This window comes from Heterocephalus glaber, unplaced genomic scaffold (genome assembly GCF_053883595.1).
Source record: "Heterocephalus glaber isolate CG9 unplaced genomic scaffold, H.glaber_assembly_v1.0 deba00001532, whole genome shotgun sequence".
Classification (NCBI taxonomy): domain Eukaryota; kingdom Metazoa; phylum Chordata; class Mammalia; order Rodentia; family Bathyergidae; genus Heterocephalus; species Heterocephalus glaber.
The window spans coordinates 33,542,508-33,548,970 of NW_028258330.1; positions in this window are offsets into that span (position 1 = coordinate 33,542,508).

Here is a 6,463-nt window from a genome sequence, read left to right on the forward strand (position 1 = left end):
TCACTTTCATTGGTTGATATTGGGTTGTTCAGAATTTTTAGGTCTTCTTCGTTCAACTTTGGAAATTCATACGTATCTAGGAATCTGTCCATTTCTTCTGTGTTGTCCATCTTATTGACGTATAGGTTCTGGAAGTAGGTAATGATGATCATCTGGATTTCTGCTGGGTGTGTTGTAATTTCACCCTTTTCATTCCTAATTGGATGGATTTGGGCCTTTTCTTTCCTTTTTTGACAAGGTTGGCTAAGGGTTTGTCAATTTTGTTGATTCTTTCGAAGAACTAACTCTTGGCTTCATTCATTTTTTGTATTGTTCTCTTAGTCTCCATTGCATTGATTTCTCCTCTGATCTTTATAATTTCCTCCCTTGTATGAGCTTTGGGGAGGTCGTGCTCTTGTTCTTCTAGAAGCTTGAGGTTCAGCATCAGGTTGTTTAATTGGGTTTGTTCTGTTTTCCTAATATGAGTATTCACTGCTATGAATTTTCCTCATAAGACTGCTTTCATTGTGTCCCATAGATTCCGATATGTGGTATTGTCTTTATCATTTAATTGAAGCAACTATCTGATTTCTTCTTTAATTTCCTCTGTGACCCATTGGTAATTCAGAAGTGTGTTGTTCAATTTCCACATGTTTATGAAATTTTTTGAGTTTCTTTTGCTATGAATCTCTAATTTCATCACACTATGGCCTGATAATATACAGAGGATAACTTCAATTCCTTTGCACTTACTTAAACATGTTCTATGTGTGAGTATGTGGTCTATTTTGGAGAATGACCCGTGTATAGCTGAGAAGAATGTGCATTCTGCTTTTGTGGTGTGGAAGACTCTGTAAACATCTGTTAAGTTCATTTGTTCAAGAGTTCAGTTGCGTTCTAGTATTTCATTACTTATTTTTAGTCTAGTTGATGTATCTATTTCTGACAATGGGGTGTTGAGGTCCCCCACTACAATTGTATTAGTGCATATAAGACTTTTCATTTCTGTTAGTGTTTGTTTTATACAGCTGGGCACACTAGTGTTTGGTGCATAGATATTTATGATTGTCATTTCTTCCTCTTGGATTCTTCCCTTTACAAGGATGTAGTGTCCTTGTTTGCCTCTCTTAATCAGTGTTGGTTTGAAATCTACTTGATCTGCCAAGAAGATAGCTTCTCCTTCTTTTTTGGGGGGTTCCTGTTGCATGGAGTATTGTTTTCCACCCTTTCACTTTCAGTCTATGAGTTTCCTTTTGATTTAAGTGTGCTTCTTGTAGGCAACATATTGTTGGATTTTGCTTCATGACCCATTCTGCCAGTCTATTTCTTTTGATTGGTGAATTGAGACCATTAACATTCATGGTTATAACTGAAACATATTGACTTGTCATTGCCATGACATTTTCTTTTTGTTGGGTTCTCATCCTTTACATTTAATTTCTTGTTATGCCAGAAGGGTTCATTCTGCTTTGCTTCCTGGGGTTGTGATCCTCCATATCTGTTCCTAGGCTATTGTGTAAAATTCTTTGGGGTGCTAGTTTGGTATTCCCAAAGTTCCTAAGGTGCTCTTTGTCATGAAAGTGTCTTATTTCTCCATCCCTTTTGAAAGATAGTTTTGCAGGGTACATCAATCTGGGTTGGAGGCTGTTTTCTTTTAGGGCTTGGAATATGTCACTCCAAGCTCTTCTTGCCTCGATGGTTTGTGTTGAGAAATCTGCTGTGATTCTGATGGACTTTCCTTTGTATATGATTTGTTTCTTTACTCTAATTGCTTGTAGAACTTTGTTCTTCTGTTGTGTTTCTGAAATCTTAACAATTATATACCTATGTGTAGATTTTTTTTATCAAGGTTATTTGAAGTCCCATATGCCTCACTTATCTGCATGTGAAGCTCTTTTCCCCTGCTTGGGAAGTTTTCTGCCATTTTTTCTGTGAAGAGATTTTTTTATGTCATCTCCACTCTCACCAGTTTCTTCATTGAGCCCAATCAGTCTTATGTTATTCTTCTTTGCATCATCTAGCAGCTGCTGGATTCATTTCTCATGTTCCCTTATAATTTTGAAGCAATTTTTCTTTTCCTGGTCACTAATTGCAATCTTATCTTCTATATCTGAGTTTCTGTCCTCACATTGGCTTATTGTGCTGTGTAGACTTTCAATGGAGTTTTTCATGTCCTGGAAATCTATTTGCATCTCTTATATGGATTCCATTTGTTTCCTATGTTGGGATTCCATCATGTTCCTGAGCTCCTCTTGAGATTTATTAATCATGGCTCGCACTAGGGGGACAATTTCTCCTAACATCTGAGAAATTATCCCTGATTTCATTTTTTCCACATCCCCTTTTGTTGCCAGTTCAATGGTGCAGGTGGTTAAGTATCAGAGTGTTCCATCTCATTTCACTTTGGGGTTGCTGTAGGTGATCTGGAAGTCTGGTTTTGAGACTTATTTACATTTTTTCTCCTTTCACCTTGGGCGGGGGGCTGTTAGCACCTGCACAGATTACCTCATCTGAGCTGGGAAAGGTGGGACAGGGGCTGTGAAGCCCCTTCCTCTGGGCCAGGAGCAGCGGGACAGAAGGTGGCCCAAAAGCACTTTCCTGTTGGCTGGGAGCAGTGGAAGTGATGGGGGCTGGGAAACCCCTTTGTCTGGACCAGGAGCAGTGGGATGGTGGCTCAGAAGCCCCTACTTCTGGGCCAGAGTGGTGAGAGTGATCGTGGCCTGGAAGACCCTTCCTCTGGGCCAGGAACAGAGGGACAGAAGTTGGCCCAAAAGCCCTTTCCTCTGGGCTGGGAGCAGAAGGAGGGATGGTGAATGGGAACCCCCTCCTCTGGACCAGGAGCAGTGGGACAGCAACTCAGAAGCCCCTGCCTCTTGGCCGGGAGCAGCAGGACTCAGTACCGTGGTCTGGTGGTCTGGTGTCCTCTGCGTCTTTGTAGTGTATAACCAGTTGGCTACCTGTCTGCAGTGGGGTGATTCAGTGTCTTCTGTGTGACTTGGGACATTGGTAGGGCGTGCACAGACCTGCCTCTCTACAGCAGCCTGATTTGGCATGTTCCATGTGACTGGGGACCTCCGTAGGGCATGGGCAGACCTGTCTGTGTGCAGTGGGGTGATTCTGTGTCTTCTGTGAAACTTGGGACCTGGGTATGGCATGCACAGACCTGCCTGTCTGCAGTGGGCTGATTCGGTGTGCTCCACGCAACTCCCAAATTTAAGTTTTCATGCTAACTTTGTTTGTCATTTAAAATTATGTAATATATAATCCTTTCTCCTGGTTTAAGTGCATTTCCAATTTGTAAATTTGGTTTAGTTAAGTACACATAATCACACTGATGACTACAGTTCTAGAATTAGAGGATATGACACCTTTCAAAAAATAAAGATGGGGGGCCAGAGATTTAGCTCAGTGGTTCTGCCACCTCCCTCAAAGCACAAGTTCCTGGGTTCGATCCCTGGTACCAAGAAAAAAAAATAATAATAATGATTGAGAAATTCGTTGAATTTTACAATGCATTTTTGCATCAATGCTCTAAAACAACACAAAAAACCTGGTCTGAAAGATTTATTTTTAAAATATTTTCTTCTGTATTATATAGTAAACTGCTAATCTCAGGTGTCAATAAATGGAAGTTTAAATTAAATTTTAAAAAATTATAATCATAAACCACACATTGCCATTAATCCTTCTCTAAGTAGTCGCCCTCAATGTGAGCCTACTTTTCCCTTATTCTTGATATTTTATGATTCATTTTTTGTTGTTTTCTTCCATGCCTTATTCTGGCTGCCTCAATGTCCTGAATAAATTCAAAATGTTCATGGGAATTTCTGTCAAAATAAGGTGTGTCCTCATTCACCTTACTCCCCAGGTCTAGCACCATGCATTTTCTGGCTCTTTCCCAATGTCAAAATGACCATGAAAATGAATGATTTCAATATGTTCAGGACATCGAGGCAGCCACAACAGCAGAACTAAATGCACTCAGGGCCTGGGATTTAGCTTAGTATTTCCGCCACCTGGCTCACAAGTGCAAGGACCCAAGTTTGATCTCCAGTACCAAAAAAAAAAAGAACTAAATGCACTCAAAGAAGAGGCCTTTCCAGAACTGATTCAGAAAGGTGTAAGAAAGATAGTGAAACTGTGCTCAAAGCAAGAGGGAGGATTTTAATTTTGTATTATTTGCTTCTATTGTAATAATTTTTCATTTAAATATTCACCATAGGTTTGAATCCTTCATTGTAATCCTTTTTTGATATTTTCAAATAATGAGCCCTTGTATTTAGTGTTGACAACTTTAGCACCATTGAAAGACCTCAAACCAGGATTTTAGTCTCAACATCTTTATGTCTAGTTAATAGATTTTTTCATCAGACATTTCTGATGCATTAACTATACAGTTCCTACTTTAGATATGTAAAGGTAATCAATTTTATTTTTTGTTAGCACACAAAATATTAGAATTGTGGAAAATATTAAAGAAAAATCACAGGAAATAGTGTAGACACACCTTGATACTCTCCTTCTAAGTAAAATGGAGATGATAATTACTTAGCTTGTAGACTTTTTACAAACATGTTATTATGAAACTCTTCAAAAAGCAGACAAGTGATTCCAGTTTTATTTATGAAAATATTAACACATGAATGTTTTAGCATATATAGACATCTAGCTAAAATTAAAAATGATTCCATCAGAATATCTGCATTTGGAGTTCTTGGTGGTCTTTCCTTACACTAAGGTTGGGAAGCACTGCCTGGCATTTACAAAACACTTCATAAACATTTCCGTTTATTATTGTCAATAATAGCCATTACCAATACTAAAACAGAAACATTTAATCCTATGTGCTTCATTTCTCATATATGGTTTTGAATGATCACTTTTGAGTTTTTTTTTTTTTGATCTATGGGACCTTCCTAATTTTGATGAAAGCATAGAGAGGAATGCACTTTGTTGAAGTCATACAACTTCTAAACCAAAAAAGTATTTGTTCACTGTTTAACAGAGGTTTTCATATTTTTCTTATATTTCCTCTGTGACAGTTTGTTGGTTTTATGGAAATAGAATGGAAGAGTTAAACACTCCTCTTCCAATATTCCACATATATAACCATAAACAGGAAAACGTAAATCTCAGATCCCAGGATTTTTTTAGTTAGTTGTATGATGTTTAAACTTTCCATTAATATTAAAAATATTCACATTTTATTTTACCCTTATATTACTCATTTCCCACCTTAATATCATGAAGAGCATCTACTGTGTGCTATCAGAATATTTTTAGCAGAACTCCAGAGATCCTCATCACAGGTGCGTCTCAAGGCATTAGACCCTATCCTATTTACTGCAGATGAGTGAAATCAAAGCCAGAATTTATCTGAGAGAAAAAAAATGGAAGCAAAGTCTATGTAAATAGGGAAGGGTGTAGGGGGGAAGGGCACACATGTAATGGGGAAAAGTAAGAACCAAGATACATCATGTAGAAGTACAAGCACCCAATGATAAATATAAATGTATTGTATACCTAAAATGTACCAATAAAATAATTTAAGAAAAAAATTGAAGAAATCGAGAATTTCTATCTCTGTGAAATTACATCAGTCTAGGAAGGTTGCAGGAGGAAGATGATTATGATTCAGCCCAGCCTGGGCAACTTCGTAACTCAGCAACACCCTGTGATTTCAAAATAAAAAAGTAAAATTTCTCTGATCTTTGACAAAGAGTTCAAAAACATATGCTAGAGAAAAGATACTCTCATTTAAAAAAAAAGATGCTGGGAAAACTGGCCATCTGCACACAGAAGATTGAACTCAGAACTACATCTCTCAACTCATATTAAACTAAAATCAAAATAGATCAAAATGTAAATGTGAATACAGAATCACTCAATTACCTGAAGGATGAAATAGGTAGAACTCTAGAAGATATAGGCACATGCAGGTATTTTCTGAGCAGAATTCCCACTGCACAAGAGATAACACCAATGATGAACTACTATTCTCAGAAAAGGTCATCATATCCACTAGGTTTTAAAAGTTCTTTTCTGCTGAAATTACATTTTGATAAGCATTCACGTGGGACACACATATATTTCCACACTTGATACATATGGAGAGATCTAGCCACATAATTCTTCCTTAAATATCTTTCTCACCAATTTTCCAGTCATGTTCCTTGTAAGTCCTTGACCATCTGACCATACCACTGGTTACAGCCCATGAAATAGTATATAATTGTACACCTGACCATTTTTTCTTCCAGGTAGAATGCAAAAAGAGGTTCATCACCCAAACTTTTATCTACTATGAAGATTTCCATTCACTACTGTTCTTGGATGTCCTTGAAAGGGGTTGTAATGCTACAGCTATCCATTTTCTGATGATGCCTGCATAATATGCAGAACCACCAGTAAATCAGGCCTAGCCTTCTATTCCTCAGTCATCTGATGATAGAATCCACTCCATGAGAATACACATGTATGCTTG